General features: G+C 42.2%; 1 long non-coding RNA gene across 1 annotated transcript in view; it reads left to right on the forward strand.

Moving 5' to 3' along the window:
- Positions 1 to 15,084, forward strand: part of LOC144773465 (uncharacterized) — a 1,091,729-nt gene extending 1,076,645 nt beyond the window's left edge. The window contains exon 3 of the long non-coding RNA XR_013599985.1: positions 15,021 to 15,084. This is a non-coding gene — a long non-coding RNA (uncharacterized LOC144773465). The remainder of the gene's footprint in view (positions 1 to 15,020) is intronic.
- Positions 15,085 to 17,776: the final 2,692 nt, after the last annotated feature.

Here is a 17,776-nt window from a genome sequence, read left to right on the forward strand (position 1 = left end):
TCGTGTCTTATCAAGAAGAAGACGCCATTTTTATTTCATTGTACCAGATCTTCATCGCATCATGGTGCTACTCGCATCGCCAACGAAAGCGCAGTAAGAAACCGACGCATCACCTCCCCACGCGGAGAAGAACTAATGGATCCCCTACACAGCAGTAGGGACCTGACGCATCACCGTTCTTGCGTGTAAGGAACCAACGCATCACCTTCCCTGCAACACGTTCGTTGTATAGCATTACGCATCCAAAGGTAGATTGAACTCAAAGTGCCACATTTTACATCTAAAGAGAACTAAGCTATTTTTACCATTTTTAAAGTACAGTATTGTGGATTTTTGTTGTTTGTGGTCTTGTGTTAAGTCTATATAAAACATACTGATTTTTATACTACAACTGGTGTGGTATCCATCTGTAATGTTGTCACTGGGTTACTGGGTATGTGTTCACAAATGCTTTACACCCTGTCTCTGAGATAAGCCTGCCTGCTCGTGCCAAGCTACCAAGGGGGTGAGCAGGGTGTAACCCCTTACCCTGACTAGACTCAAGGGTCCCTATTTGGTTAAAGGTACCTACCTCTGCCAACTAGAGACCCCCAAATCTAACAATTTCCTTTTGTACTCTTCCTTTTCACTTGCTATTTCCAATCCATATCTTCTTCCTAACAAATGACTGATTTTGTAGATTTCTATCCATTTGTTGCATATTCAATTCAGGGTAATAGCTTAGAATGTAAAGGGTTTTATTAATCCTATTAAATGGCAGACAATTTAATTATATTTAGCCTCCTCGCTCCCTGATTTAGTCCTTTTAAACGAGACTCATCTTACGAATGAGGAGGCTTTAAAGCTCAAATAAAATTGGGGAGATCGGTTCTCACCTCTCCTACTTCTACGAAAAAAATGATGTAATTTTTCTTTGTCAAAAAAGCTTAAATTGCACTGTTATTTCTCACAAAACTGATTCTGAAGGTTGCTGGCTGATTGTAAAATTGCTTGTTAATAATGTTCAATTAACTGTATTTAGGGCCTCATTAGGATGGCGGTTTTTCCGCATCCTCCGGGCCGGCGGAAGTGTCCGCCGGCCTGGAGGATGCGGAAAAACCGCGGCGGAGACTCCACAGACCCACCGCCAAATTAGGATGGCTGGTGGGTCTGGAATTCCGTCCGCCGCTTTTCTGCCGCGGTCGGCTTCCGACCGCGGCGGAAAAGCTATAACATGGCAGGCGGTGTCTATGAGACACCGTCCGCCATATTATGATGTTTGTGTAAATATGCTTTTCCACGGCGGCTTTTCCGCCATGGAAAAGCATACGGACATTCACTTTGGGGGCCCGTTGCGGGCCCCCTGGGTGAATGGGGGGTGGGGGGTGCACATGGGGGGTACCTATGGTACCCCCCTGCATTTGCGTACACAAAGCAGCAGGCACCGTGCGGTGCCTGCCGCTTTGTGCATGTAAATGCAACACATGCATTTTTAACATTGCGGCGGGTGCAGCTTGAAGCTGCACCCGCCGCAATGTTAAAAATAGAGGATGTGACCGCCACCCTGGCGGTCACATCCTAATTGCCATGGAGGGACCGCCGCTGCCCATGCGGACGGTCCCTCCTACTCAGGGGTGGCGGACGGACGCAAGTCCGTCCGCCATCCTAATCGGCCCCTAAATGTTTATGACCCTACTCAACCAGATTCCTTATTCTGGCCTCGTGTTCATAAGAAATGTCTTCAATTTAAAGATGATATTTTTATATCAGGTGGAGATTGTAACCAGATTTTAGACTCTTTAATTGATCGGTCTTTTTCAGTTCATTTTTATTCCCACTAGGTCCCAGAAACAATTCCAATTTACTATTGCTCAAAATGATTTAGTTGATGCATGGAGGTTATGCATTCCTACTGGTAAGGAATTTTCTTTCTATTCTCCTCTGCGTGGTTCCCTTTCCTGCTTAGATCATATTTGTGCTAATAATACACTGGCTCCAAAAACTTAATTCTACTATTGAACCCATTGTTATTTCTGACCATGTTCCTATTATTGTTGATTTGGATTTACTCCCCTTAATTCCCAAGTCAAATAGATGGAGATATAACATTTCTCTTTTATCCAATCTATTTTTTCTTCTTCCTTCATCTCCTTTGCTGAGGAATTTTTCAATGAAATACTGGTTTTGCTTAATCTTCCCAGTTAGTGTGGGACTCTTTGAAAGTAGCCCTTCGTGGCTTTATAATTGACTTTGTTTAAAAAAAGAAGAAACACTTTCTTCTACAGCATCAGTCCCTCTTAGCTAACATTATGAATAGAGCATCAACTTTATACTCCTTCCGATTCCTCCTTATATGTTATTATCTGTGCTACGCTTTTATTAAGATAAACACTGATAAATTCTCATCTATTCTACTACGTATTAGCGCTGAATAACGAGGCCATAACAAAGTGGGGAAACATTTAGTTAAATATTTAGAAATTGGTAAAGAACATATTTCCATCACGTCTATTTATTCCTCCGATGGAAGAATTCTATTCAAGGATAAGGATATTCTGGAGGATTTTATGAAATGTTATATTCGCCTCAATACTCCGGAATTCTCTGTTTATTCTTCTCTTGTTGACACATGTCTTGATGATGTATCTCCTTCTCAGGATTAGTTCAACATTCACTCTCTGAAGACTGACTTATCTACGACAGAATTGCCCTCAACTCACTTAAGAGAGGAAAATCCTATTTCTCTAGTTAATGTTGATTACAAATTTTTTGCTAAATTATTTGCGCAATGTCTTGACCCCATTTTACCTAAATGAATAAAAATGAACAATGTGGCTTTGCTAAAGGTCGATATTGCAAGACTTTTCTTTAATGTACTCAATAAAGCTCCTTCACTTTTATGTGTCTATTGATGCTGAGAAAGCATTTTACAGGATAAACTTGTCTTTTTTATTTAAATTCCTTGCCTGGCATGGCTTTGGTCCCAATAATATTTCTTTGACTTCTTTGCTTATTCAGCATCAAGAGCCTCTGTTTTAGTTAATGGTCATCTTTCTCTATCTTTTCCTTCTTTTGAACCCACTGGATTTCATTGGAATAAATCCAAGATTAAATATTTTGCCATTTAGTTTAATCATTCTGTCAAGGATATGGTCAAAATTAACAAGAAAGAAACTTTAAATAGAACTGATAAACTTCTATCTACTTGGCATCCCCTTTTCTTATTGTGATGGGTCATTTGGATTCTATTAAAATGACGATTACACCTATTTTATTATACATTTTTTCTATGATTCCCATGGATGTTGAACTACCTTTCTTTCTCCCTGTACCTCAAAAGAAGTTATAGCACACTTCTTCACCTTTTTTAATTGCACATGTTCTTTTTTTAAATGTATAAGTCTCTGATTTTATCTAGTATGCTTTTTGCATTGTCTTTGGTTCAATTGTCTTTTTACCATTAAAAATAGGCCAATTTATTGGCAGTCTTGGAGACAAAGGGGTATTATATGGGTTCAGGGCTTATATTATGGTTTGAATCCACATTATTTTCCTCAATTTCAAGTATCTTTTAACTGTCCATGGTCAGTCATTCAGTCAAATAACTTCATTCGATTCTTAAGAATCATAAAAGGTTGCATACCTACATAAAATAATTCTTAAGAGACCTATACAAAAAGACTGGCACAACGTACATAAATAAGCTTTCAAATTTTAGGTCTCAGCACATATATCATCCTCTAACATAATTCTAACTCCGCCGGCATAAATGCCCTATTTCATAAAATTAATTCATCATATCACTGTCCGAGTTCTTTTTGGTATAAATATTCGATTTTTATGTAACTTATATTAGATATATTTTATCCCTTCCCTTCAGATACTATCATTCCAACAGATTCTGATTCATTTCTACTTTGCTTTTAGCTGCTCATATAGCTTCTTATATTTATCAATATCTTTTGAGTTCAAATCCTTCTCGTACTAAAACTAAGATAGAGCTTACTTGGGAAATTGACTTGGGATGTAATTGGACTATTCCGTTATGTAATACAATTTGGTCCAGAATATTTAAAGTCTCAAGGACTGCTTCCACTTTTCAGATCCTTTTCTTTTTGAGTTACAGATTATACCATACTCCTTCTACAATAGCTAAGTTTACACAGGGAGAGAGAGAAGAACTCTGTTTATTTATACCTTAGTCTTTAAACAATCGGATAAAATTCAAAGCCCTATACACAATCAGCTAAAAACAGAAGATACAAAACTTATTAAAATCTATCATTCCTTCTATACACTCCGCTTTGTTACTTCTATTCGACATTTGGTTTCATTTCTGAGAATCACTAAAATCTTTAAAAGTGTAAAAACATATGTACATTCTAAAACAGAAAATCAAGTCTTTATAAAAATTTATAGTAGTGGAGGGTTCTTTTCATTCTACTTTATCCATTTGCTGTACAATATTAAATCCGTTTGAATTTACGTCACCCCTGATTTATCCTTCCAGTGTTGCTAGGTATAGTTCACAGGGGAGTTTACTAACCTTACTTGAGCTTTTCCCTAGCCAGTGCATTCACCCCTTTCAAATAATGCCCAAGAGCAATTGCTATTTCTAGATGTTACATTCTTAATAATAAATAGATCGCTTGTGCTCTTGCTCTAATGTCATACTTTATAAATAAGGGTCGCAAAAACCGTTTCATCGTTTCTATACTCATAAAACAATGCAGTAATATGTGCACTATACCACACTTAGTCCCTAACCCACATTTACATATACCATCAGGGTACATCATTTTATTCATCCCTCTTCCCTCTAATCACCAGGGGATAATGCCAATTCTCATTTTTAAGATGTCCCACCTAAATCCATGGTTCGGCAGGGCTTCCAGGTAAGGATACCCCACGTCGGCTTCCCTTACCTCTAACATGTTATGGCCTGATTTTTTATTTCTTACAAATACTAGGTCTTGTGTTCTGGAAAGTTCCCTTACTTGTGCTCTTAGAGAGCTTTTTGTGAAATTAACCTCTAAGGAATTTTGGGTTACCCCCACCTTTAGGCAGCACATTATCTCCTTTATTTTCTTTTTTGCCTCGATTGCCCAACTTAGGCTACTTTGTCGGATCTCCTCACTACACCAATGTGAGACCTTTTGGTCTTCCCCCTGAGATTACCGTTTCCAGAATCTGGCAACTAGCATTTTGGCCTGGGTATTCCACTCTACCATTCCTGTTTCAAGTCTAATCGCCTGCACCATTGCCGACTTTGGTAAGGACAGAAGCATTTTTAGAGCCTTACTTTTTTTCCCGGTCCCAATCGCCTTTCCCACTAAAAAGGAGCACCTCTGCTCCGTATAATACTTGTGGGGGGACCATGGCTGTAAATGCTTCTAGCATGGGTTTATGTGATATTTTTTCAAACCACAGATGGATGCTGAAGCTTTTGCATTCTGATTTTCCATATGTTTGTTCCATTTTAAACTAGACTCGAACAATAGGCCCAGATATTTATATTATTTTACTATTTCTAGTTTGGTTTTATCAAGATACCAGCAGAAGCTCTTTGACCCTTTCCCGAAGCACATGACCTTTGTTTTATCCATATTTACGGTTAGCAGTTTATTCTTGCAGTATTCATTAAAAGCGTTTAATTTCCTCTGTAACCCTAACTCAGTCTGGTCAGTAATAACCAAATCACCTGCATACAGCAGGCATGAAATCTTTCTGCCACTCATTCTGGGGCTGGCACTTTTTTCCACCTCCAATGCTGCTGGTAAATCTGCTAAGAAGATAGAAAAGAGAAGTGGGGCCAGGACGCAGCCCTGTCTTAGCCCGTTTCCTTTGTCTATTTTTTTTGTGAGAGCCCCCTGGGTGTCTTTTATTACTTGGGCCCAGTTCCCTCTGTGTAGTTCTTTTAATATTTCTAATAAGTTCCGTGGGATATTGTATTTAATCAGGCACTCCCAAAGTTTCCCCCGGTCCACAGAGTCGAAGGCTGCACGGAAGTCGACAAAGCAACACCACATACTTCCCCTTTGTTCTATCGACTTACGTGCCAAGGCCCACAGTGCATAGCAGTGGTCCACCGTGGAGTGCCCTTCCTTAAATCCCCCCTGTTCTACCGGGATGATTTGGTTAGCTTCTACTCAGTTTTTTAGTTTGCCAAGCATTATTTTTGCGAAGATCTTCTCCCCAATGTCCAGTAGATTAATTAATCTATAGTTTTCTGGACTATACATGTCCCCTTTCTTGTGTATGGGCCGTATTATTGCCCCTTTCCAGGTATCAGGGAATTTCCCAGTATCTAGAATAATTTGGAACATGTTTGCAAAGACTTTAGCCCGCCAGTCTGGTTGTGTTTTTATTATCTGTGCTGGAGGGTTATCAGGGCCTGCTGCTCTTGTGAGGTTCAAGCCCATTAGCGTTTTTTTTACCTCAGTGACTGAGAAGTCGGGTTTCATATCTATTACCAGACCGCTCCAATCTGTGTACACATTCTCTTCCCGCACTGTCCCCGGGCTATACAAGTCATGTAAATATTCCTCCCAAGCAGCTTCCTCCACTATACAATTCATTTCCCCTGGCTGGCAGTCAGCTGCTGAGTGCACTAGTTTCCAAAACTGGCGTAGGTTCTTTGTTTGTATCTTCTCAAGTAATTTTAACCAGCACCCTTCTATAAATTCTCTTTTAACCCTCCTGGTTAGCATATTGTACTCTCTTTTTAGGGCCTCTAGCGCTTTTCTACTATCCTGGTCCCTGTTTTGGGAGTTATGGTGTGCCATCCTCCTGATTTCTCTTTTTTTCTCCTGGCATTCCCTTGTAAACCAACCAATTACTTTCCCCATCTTTCTATTGCTCTGATTAGTTTTATTATTTCCACCGTTTCTAATTTTTAATTCCTTACTGAGTATTTGGACTACCTCCTCGATTTTACTTGTGTGTCACTCAAGAGTTTGTGCACTCAGAGTCTCAAGGTCTAGATTTTGTTGTAAATTTATTAATCTTGAGACATATTCTTCCGTTAGCCTGGTTGTACGACGTCTGGGGTACTCCATCTGTTGTTCCAAAACTTGTGAGCGGGGTGCTACTTGAACACCGGGGACCTCTAAAGTCAACATGTTGTGATCACTTCCTTCTCTATTTGTAATCCTAAACCCAGTAAATCGATGGAAGTTCCAAGGAGTCAGATAGATGTAGTCAATCGGGCACGTTTGCGCACCCAGTTTAAACGTTCTTTTTGCGGGACAGTCTAACTCGCTTCTTCCGTTTAAGAAGAAGAGATTTTTTGCCCCCAAGTAATTCATCAACTGCTTATCCTTTGCTCCTATTATACATGATGAGAAAGTAGCTTGTGGTATTTCATAAGCCTCTAATATATCTTGGAAACAACAATCTGCATTCTTAGGATGCAATTTATGATTAAAATCACCAAGTAGTATAATTGTGTTCTCACAATATGTCTCGCACAGGAAGTCCATATCTTCTTTAAACAGAGCCATTTCCTCCCCGTATTGCTCCATAGTGGCCCATTGCATATACACATTTATAGTCAAGACTATGTTAATATTTATGCATCCTGATAGCAATATTCTACAGACCAACAGCCATTTACATTTCACGGGTAGTTCAATTACTTTTTTCATTATTGTTGTTGATACTAGAGTCATTATTCCACCCGCAGGTCGCCCAAATCTACACTTCTTGGCTAATCGGTTTAGTTGGCAGAATCCATCGAAAGTTGGGGTCTCACCACATAGCCAGGTCTCCTGCACACATATAATCTCTGTATTTTCCGCCAGCTCCCTTGTACATGTTTGTTTCTCCTCATTTCCTAGCCCATTTACGTTCCAGGAGACTAATCTTATGCTATGTGGTTGACCTTTTACCTATTCAATGTCATCTAACCATCCTTCCTCCACCTGTTCTACCATGACTTTCACTAAGGGGTCTGCTTGTCCAGACTCAATACTCCAATTTCCCCACCAATGGTCAATATTTGAATTGTTTGCTACTATTTGGATGTTTCCTAACGGTGCTCCATCCTCTTCCTCGAGATCACAAAGCCTGACCTGTCTCTTTCCTAACCCTGCGTGATATTTTAGGAAGTTTCTTCCCTGCCCGCCTTTCTCATCTACCTCTGTAAATCACTCATTCTCATCTACTAGTCTAATTCCCTCCTTCTGGAGTTCCTTCGCTGCTTTCTCGATCATATCTTTTTACCAAATTGGAGTATAGTGTGATTCTTGTGACCTCCTTCCCTTCTCTTGCTTGTCTGAAGCCCACTACCCTTAGGTTGTTTGTTCCTATTGCTTTCAGGTTCTGACATTTAGCAAATCCTTGCAGCAATTGTGACCTATTTAGGGGCGGCCTTTTTCCTAGCTTCTTCCCCCCTATTCTTAATGGGATTTGTTCAAAGTACAGCCCTATTTTCTTGTTCGTCTCATTTCTTGTCCTACTTACTAACGGAGCTTCATTTATCTTGTCCTTCTCTGCTTGTTTGCTTAGGCTAATAGGTCGTGCTTCCCTTGTAACCCAGGACTGCAGATTTCCTCCCAGTTGTTTCCCCACCCCATTAGGCTGTACTGTGGGTTTAATACTATCTAAGTTCCTCTGGGTTTTCAAGATCTTGGGTAGAGGTGCAGATTTTACCTGGCATTTTGGAGTTTTTCCTTTAATATGCTCCCAGTGGGGTTGGGTTCCTTTCTTTCCTTATCTTTCGCACTTTTTTCCTTTTCCACCCCCGATTCCTCCTCGGCGGCTTGCCTCTCTTTCCTTACTGCTTTTTTCCCTATGCCTCTTGCTCTACTTGTTTGACTACGTCTAGTCTGCTCTACTCTCCTTATTACCCTCATAGGCCACTTTGATATGTATACCTGATGGCTCTCTTTGGATTGTTTACCATTTAGGGACTCCCCTTTTCCCCGAGTATCCGGGTCTAGGTTTGGGATTTTATCTACCATCTTTGCCATATGATCTCTTTCAATTAGAGCTCCATTGCCTTCCACTGTGCCTGTAGTTGGGACTCACAGTCAGGTACTTGCCTTACCATATCTGGCATATGGGATCTTATCCCCTGCAGTTCCCCCTCTATTTTTGCTAAATACATTTTCTGGTTTTTTAATACAGCATTATTAGACAGAGTTACTTCAAGCAGTCCTTTCAAGGTTTTTTGTAGTATCAACATTAAGTCCAACATAGACGCGGTAGGCAGCGAAGAGAGGTCGCAATTTAATTCTGGGTTTAGCTCCGGAGTCTTGTTTAATTCATCTTTCTGGTTCAAGCTGGTATCTCGAGTTTCCAGCGAGCTTTTATTTCCATCTCTTTTTCGGTTTGTCCTACTATTTGAAGGGGTTTCAGTTCCTCTCACCATCGCTACCACCGGCACAGGGCTGTTCAGTTGAATCTGGCTATCCAGGTCATAGGAAAAGCGATCGCGCGGTGATGAGGACAGTCGAGGTGATGTCAGGCCATTCTGATCCAGCAATAGCTGTAGAGTGTGATTGTTCATGATTAGGGAGTCAGACCTATGTACCCCCACTGGTAAAGAGGCGCATACAATCTCTCCCCTTTCTAGGCTGCCATTCAGAGATGTTGGTTTGGTTATGGCCTTTGCCTGTTGTTGCTCAAGTTCTAGTTCTAGTTCCAATTCTCGTTCTTGTTATTGGTCATGAACTTCTGCTGTCGTAACTCCTTTTTTAAAATGTCTCCCCACAAATTCCTTTATTGGGTTTGATATGGCTCTACCAGGGGGTTTAGCCAGTGCTTTTGGCTTTTTTGCGTCTTTGCCTTTCCCCTTCCCTTTTCCTTTCACTGGTGATAGCTCTATGCTCCCACTGGTTACTTCCAGGGAGCCCCTACTTTCAGCGTCCGCCGCGTTCAAATGGGGCCTCAGGTTATGTTCTGTTAGCTTCTTCCCTTTTTTTGAGACCATCCTAATGCTTTTCCCGAGTGCTCCCCCCTGTTAATATTCACTGGCACTGCTTCTTCTGATATCTCTCCCCGGCTATTAGGAGAAGTTAGTATTATAGGGTGTTATAGGGTTATAGTATGTTACCAGTTGTTCTATAGCCCAGTCCTTGACATTGATTTTTATCTCCCCCGGCTCAGTATTACTTCAGTGGGGTGTAGTTTCAGAGCAGCAATACAGTAAAATGTAATGTCTACCACCTGTGCCTCAACTCGCAGGCATAAAGAACCGACAGTTTAAAAAAAAAAAGAAAAAGGAAACGCACCCCTCCACTCCTTACGGCCTCCCCACTTAGAGCCTTACCTCTGTGTGTCTGACCTTCCAGGTGCCCCGTGCCTCGTACCTCGTGCCCGACTCCTCTGCCTGTGTAGTGCAGAGAGCACCCTGCTCCCAGCGTTTGCTGTTCTCCTCTTTTCCTGATCTGGTTCGCACTCCACCGCTTTTTAAATCTGTTTTAGCCGATTTTCGGCTACGTTTTCTAAATACACGGGCTTTTTCTTTTCCTTACGATGCAGCCACGTCTCAGGCTGTTATGCTCACAACTTCCTGTTTCTTTTTTGGCGTCTTTCTCTTTATCGGCGTCCACCCAGCGCCCTCTCATAGCCTGCTCTCATCCGCGGCTGACTCTGGGGCTGCTCTCATCCGCGGCTGACTCCGGGGCTGGCTGGCTCTAGCGGAAGTGGAAACGGAAGCGGACGTGAAGCGGGCGTGTAGGCGTGTAGGTGGAGGCTACGGGCTACGGGCGGTCAGAAATCAGAACACACAGAGAACTAATAAGGCATGTTGGTCATGTGGTTACTCTAATGGAGATTTGTTACATTTTTTTTTGTCCGCCTATTGCTATTTTCTGGGATAAAATCTGGTCTCACCTTTAAAAAATGTTTATTCTTCATTGTTCAATGTCTCCTTCCTTGCCTTTTCTAGGCTGTTTATCAGATATTGATAAGTTAAAAGTTCTTGAGAAGGGTTTCTTTGATCTCATGCTGACTTTAGAGTTTCAGCAAATTGCTACTAATTGGAAATGTTCTACCAATATATATTTTGTTGCACGGTGGAATAATGTTTGTCATTATCATAGATTAGATGTTGGCCTTTCCTCTTTGTGCAGACTGTAGGTCAGCAGAGATTTATATTGGTCGTCACAAACTAATTATTTGAGTTTTCTGGCTAATAAACATGTTATTTAACAACACGGGGTGGTGATGGACAGAGTTTCTGAATTAAGCAGAATACTCTCACCCAGTCAAGAGATCAGGGCTAGATCCAACACCGTTTTTTAGCTCACTGCACCATCCCAGTTAAGAACCTGGCTATATGCAAATTAGTCGGTTCCTGTCCCAGTGCATGATGGGAACAGGGCCAACCAAACTACCAAGCCAATTCTTACACTGGGAAGGAAACAAGCTTCCGGGGACCGGTTTCTGGCATTTCAGCCGTCGTCGGCCCGGCTTGCTTGAATCCTGATGGTGCAATGAGCAAGGGACTCACATCTGAGTATACCCTTCCACGCTTAGGGTGGACAAAATATTTAACAACACGGGGTGGTGATGGACAGTGTTTCTGAATTAAGCAGAATACTTTCACCCAGTCAAGAGATCAGGGCTAGATCCAACACCGTTTTTTAGCTCACTGCACCATCCCAGTTCAGAACCTGGCTATATGCAAATTAGTCTGTTCCTGTCCCAGTGCATGATGGGAACAGGGCAAACCAAACTACCAAGCCAATTCTTACACTGGGAAGGAAACAAGCTTCCGGGGACCGGTTTCTGGCATTTCAGCCGTCGTCGGCCCGGCTTGCTTGAATCCTGATGGTGCAATGAGCAAGGGACTCACATCTGAGTATACCCTTCCACGCTTAGGGTGGACAAAATATTTAACAACACAGGGTGGTGATGGACAGAGTTTCTGAATTAAGCAGAATACTCTCACCCAGTCAAGAGATCAGGGCTAGATCCAACACCGTTTTTTAGCTCACTGCACCATCCCAGTTCAGAACCTGGCTATATGCAAATTAGTCTGTTCCTGTCCCAGTGCATGATGGGAACAGGGCAAACCAAACTACCAAGCCAATTCTTACACTGGGAAGGAAACAAGCTTCCCGGGACCGGTTTCTGGCATTTCAGCCGTCGTCGGCCCGGCTTGCTTGAATCCTGATGGTGCAATGAGCAAGGGACTCACATCTGAGTGTACCCTTCCACGCTTAGGGTGGACAAAATATTTAACAACACGGGGTGGTGATGGACAGAGTTTCTGAATTAAGCAGAATACTCTCACCCAGTCAAGAGATCAGGGCTAGATCCAACACCGTTTTTTAGCTCACTGCACCATCCCAGTTCAGAACCTGGCTTGTCTCCTTTCTGGTGAAGAATTGCCTTGGTAGTTTGATCTGCCCTGTTCCCATGATGCACTGGGCCAGGGACAGACTAATTTGTGGAGAAGTGTGGCTCAGGGGTTAGAGGCAGCAGACCCGGAAGCTGCGATCGGTCCAGGACCAGGGTTCAATTCCCCGCCTCGGCGGGTCTTGGGCTAAAAATTCCACGGACTCGATAATTCTCGCCCCGGTGCCTCCTCGACTCACGGGTTCACACTCTGCGACTCTGGGCAATAGCTTGCTTAATCTCCACAACGGCCCCTCGCGGCGGGATGCCTGACTTTCACCTTGTGGATACCCTGTTATCTCACAGGGGAATACCAGGACGGGTTCCCTAAGCAAGTGCCAGGAAACCCACTGCGGGTAGCTCTGCGCTATATAAGCTCAACTACGTTTACGTTTACGTTACGATTTGCATATAGCCAGGTTCTGAGCTGGAATGGGGCAGTGAGCTAAATAACGGTGATGGATCAAGCCCTGATCTTTGGACTGGGTAAGAGTGGTCTGCTTAATTCAGACACTCTGTTCATCACCACCCCCTTTTCTGAATCATTTTGTCCACCATAAGCGTGGAAGGGTATACTCAGACATGAGTCCCTTGCTCACTGCTCCATCAGGATTCAAGCAAGCCGGGCCGACGACGCCTGAAATGGCAGAAACCGGTCCCCGGAAGCTTGTCTCCTTTCTGGTGAAGAATTGGCTTGGTAGTTTGGTCTGCCCTGTTCCCATGATGCACTGGGCCAGGGACAGACTAATTTGCATATAGCCAGGTTCTGAGCTGGGATGGGGCAGTGAGCTAAATAACGGTGATGGATCAAGCCCTGATCTTTGGACTGGGTAAGAGTGGTCTGCTTAATTCAGACACTCTGTTCATCACCACCCCCTTTTCTGAATCGTTTTTGGCCACTATAGGTGTGGCAGGGTATACTCAGACATGAGTCCCTTGCTCACTGCTCCATCAGGATTCAAGCAAGCCAGGCCGACGACGGCTGTAATGCCAGAAACCGGTCCCCGGAAGCTTGTCTCCTTTCTGGTGAAGAATTGGCTTGGTAGTTTGGTCTGCCCTGTTCCCATGATGCACTGGGCCAGGGACAGACTAATTTGCATATAGCCAGGTTCTGAGCTGGGATGGGGCAGTGAGCTAAATAACGGTGATGGATCAAGCCCTGATCTTTGGACTGGGTAAGAGTGGTCTGCTTAATTCAGACACTCTGTTCATCACCACCCCCTTTTCTGAATAATAAACATGTTAATATGGTTTGATATGAAAACTTTAATACTCTGTAACTTGTATATTGCTCTGCCTTTTTGCTATATACTGAATTTTGCATTACAGTATCAATTATATTTGTTTACTTATTCTGTATGTTTTTATTATTTCAATGAATGCTACTCAACTGTATATTGTTATTTCTCCCTTACCTGTTTTTTGTTCCTTCCCTTCTTTCCTTTAGATTATATATAAAAAAATAACCAACTGTTATGTATTTCATAATTGTTTAAATATGCATATTTTCTTTGTTTTACATTCTTTTTGTTAGATCTAGTTTTTCTTATGCATTTTGTATTTAATTAAGCTGATTAAACTAAAAACGAGAACAGATATTTTATAATTGGTTATTGTTTTGAGAGAATAGTATTAAGGAACAGACAAAAAAGGAACAAGACAGGTACTGTGCACTGTAAGTGGCAAATATGCAAAATAAAGGGTCAGACTGCTGTGACCAGGAAAATGTAAGCTCTTGTTTGTGTTGTTAATTGGAATAACTGACTTGGGGGACAAGAACAATTTCTGCAGAAGGACCAGCATGTACACCTGCACATCAGGTATGGGCGAACATAGTAACATTGGTGCACCTGTTTCCTTAAGTACACATTCATGAAATAGTTTGTACCTCTCCCCAATATGTACAGCTGTGATCAGTGATATGAAGGCTAATGGTGCTGTCAGTAGTTTCAGCAAAGCCTGCAGAATTTCCCCAGTAGAATGCGCAGTCTTAATGATCACAAACACTAAGCCTGGCTTCTCAACAAAAACAACTGTTAGGTCTAAAGAATTTCTGGGGATCTTCTCAGTGTAGCTGATGAATGGAAGTCCTGGAGAACATCAAGGCTGCCTGATTTGATTCCACTACCTGCCTCTTTCTTCCACCATGCTACTTTTCCTGTCGCTTCATTCCACTTTTTCAGTTTCTATTTGATCTGTAATTCCTCCCTTTTTATATTGTTTTCCCATTGTTATTTTATTCATTATTTCTTCTTTTATGACATTCCCTCTCTTGATATGGATCAAGGTCTGATAATAGAACATAATACAGTTTACGCAGAGATAGTGCCAAAAAAAGGAACTGTCGCAGAACAAGAACTGTGAATCATATATTACAAGTTTAATCGATAACTGTTTTTTTCCTGTACAATATGAGTGTATATATGCATATGGTATTTTTATAGTACAAATCTAGCCAAAAGGCTGCAGCATGCTGTACAAGGCTAAAGACAAGTGTAAAGTCAACAGGCAATAGGAGAGGAAACTGGGTTGTGGAAAGTTCATGCATTATGTTGTAGTGGTCTTTAAAGAGGGTGAGTTCTCAACTTTTGTCTGAATTAAAGCAGTGTTTGACCATTCCTAATGGATACAGAGATGTTATTCCAGATCCTGGGTGCATACATAGAAAACTCCTTCTGTGTTATTTATTTCAGACTCTCCTTAGCCTGCATTCTGATGGTGTCCTAGTTGCGGGTGTGCCAAGAACCACCAGAGATGGTAAGTTTGTCTGCAAGGTAGGAGGGGGTGCTGGTCATGGTGCTGTGTCCTATGAAAGTAGACACCAGGAGCCAGGATGTATATTCAAATCTTCCTTATTCAATCTTCAGTCCAAGTTACATCAGTCTTGAATCCAGTCAGCACTGGTGTGGTACCAGCCCCACCAGGAGCAGCCTGCCTAGCTGCTCAGCCCATCTCTAACTGCCAACAATCATCCACTCAGACACCCAGGCATTCAACACATCACAGGCAAACCAACATTCCATTACCATCTCTCACTCTGGCTGAGCAGCTAGAGGCAGCAGGGCTGGGGTACATGTAAATACAACTTAGTAGGGTATAACAGTGGAGAAGTGTGGCTCAGGGGTTAGAGGCGGCAGACCCGGAAGCTGAGATCGGTCCTGGACCAGGGTTCAATTCCCCGCCTCGGCGGGTCTTGGGCTCAAAAATTCCACAGACTTGATAATTCTCGTTCCGGTGCCTACTCGACTCACGGGTTCACACTCGGCGACTCTGGGCAATAGCTTGCTTAATCTCCACTACGGCCCCTCGCGGCGGGATGCCTGGCTTTCACCTTGTGGATACCCTGCTGGGGTTATCTCACAGGGGAATACCAGGACGGGTTCCCAAGGCAAGCGCCTTGATGCCTTCGGGTGATACGTGCGCTATATAAATCGCAATACATTTACATTTACATTTACATCCCTTTTTCTTCAAAAGAGAACGAAAAATGAAAATTATTAACAAGCAAGAACTATAAACAGGAAAAATTAATAATGGTACAAAACTCAAGGATGCAACAATAAGGGCAGAGCATCCCAAGAGAGAGAACCATTAAGACAAGAAAGGATGGTTAAGATACAACATACAAACATTTGAGCAAGAATATCCCCATCCTCCCTCATAAGAAATGATAAAACATTTCGAAGAGTAAGCAAACGTTATCATTAAAAGAAATACAATTTGTAACATTTTTCATCATAAACTGTAGGGTTATGTACTATAACAAAAAGGTAAATAACCCCACAACACAAATGCTAAAAAGCATAACGGAGAGTAGCGAAAAAGATAGAATACCCTACAACCTTAATCCCAAGAGTAAGGAAAACAAAAAGTAAATGGGTTGTCACACATAGACAACTGTATTGCGCACAACTGTGAAAGGGGTAAAAACCCACATCCAAACCCCGCGTAAGGGTTAACTTAGGTACTGTATATGTATGGGAACTAACCCATGTCCCAACCTTCATGTAGAGGTTACATAACCCCATGTGGGAACAACAAGCTGTGAAATGTAAAGGGAAATTTTAGCCCACAACCAACCTCCATGTAGAGGTTACATACCCCCATGCAGGAGTAACAAAATGGAAAAGAGAAAAGGGCTGTAACCCACATCCATCCTATGGGTATGGGACCAACTGTGAAGCCAACCACAAGAACTAATGGACACCAATCCACAGTAAACCAAAGCTCTGTGGCATCACAATGAAAAATGTGCTGAAGAAAAGAATTGCGTACGTTTTTATGCAAAACATCAAATCATGCACCTAAAACAAAAAAAGAAACCCACATGGGACACGCCGGTGAACAATCTCTCTCCCGAGTTGTGCCCGGCAAAACCCCAAAATGGATAATAGTAGACGTGCAGCAACACCATAAACGTTTGCATAGTTATAAGACATGGAACTATTACCACATTTGACAGCGAGTACTAAAGTAAGACATGTTTAACCAAATACTAGGAGAAGGTGAGTATTAAAATGGTAGGCAATAAAATAATGACAGTCTCAACGAAAGACTTGAGGAAAGCACTCCTTGGCTCATCATGAAACATGAGGCAAAAAGAAGGATTCCAGAGGAAGACTGTCTACAATGAGCAAAAAGTGGCAAAAAAAACGGCAATGTGAAATCAGCTCCGACATACATGAAACGGAGGATTCCACTAAGAGGATGTCCTGACAATGGTACAATATCATGTCCAAACACAAAAGTACTGTGTAAATCACGGACACATGAGGCCACCAAAAATGGTTATATAGCAAAGACAGAAAAATGTACCTTTACTATTCATAGGGAAGGCTTTAAACAAAGGAACTGTATCCACAAAGTACTGCTAAAACGCTGCCGAAGAAGATGTAAGCTCACAGTCCTGAGCTGTACAAAGTCGCACTGAACCTTCATAAGTAACCGCTTAGATGACAATGATTCCTCAACTGCTTCCAGACCAAGAAACACTGTGTTTTCCCCAGACTCCATTGGTTATTATGAAACCTTTATTGAGCAGATGAAAAACAGCGTGGTTGGTAAAATTGCGATGGGAAGGCTACCAACAACAAGATGGCAGCATGTTTGCAGACGTACTCCTGGATGGCTCTCAGCATGTCATGTATCCAGCGTTTGCAAGGAAGCAGCAGAACACTGCGTTGCAAGACTCCTTGGGCACTGAAGATGTAGGTAAGGTGTTCGTGCTATGTTGAGAACGTGCCGCAATTTTAAACAGCTGCACGGCGGTTGACTACCACTAGCTGTTATAAAGTCTCAGAGGAGTCCAATAATGATAGATAAACAGGTGTCCACCCTCACTAGTCAAACCAAAGCTGTAGACACCGTACTTGAACAGAGTGTAAATGAAAAATAGATTTAGGCAGCATGCGCTCCAAATTTAAACGTAATAGTAAGTTCTTGCAGCATG

The sequence above is a fragment of the Lissotriton helveticus genome, chromosome 1_1 (genome assembly GCF_964261635.1).
Source record: "Lissotriton helveticus chromosome 1_1, aLisHel1.1, whole genome shotgun sequence".
Classification (NCBI taxonomy): domain Eukaryota; kingdom Metazoa; phylum Chordata; class Amphibia; order Caudata; family Salamandridae; genus Lissotriton; species Lissotriton helveticus.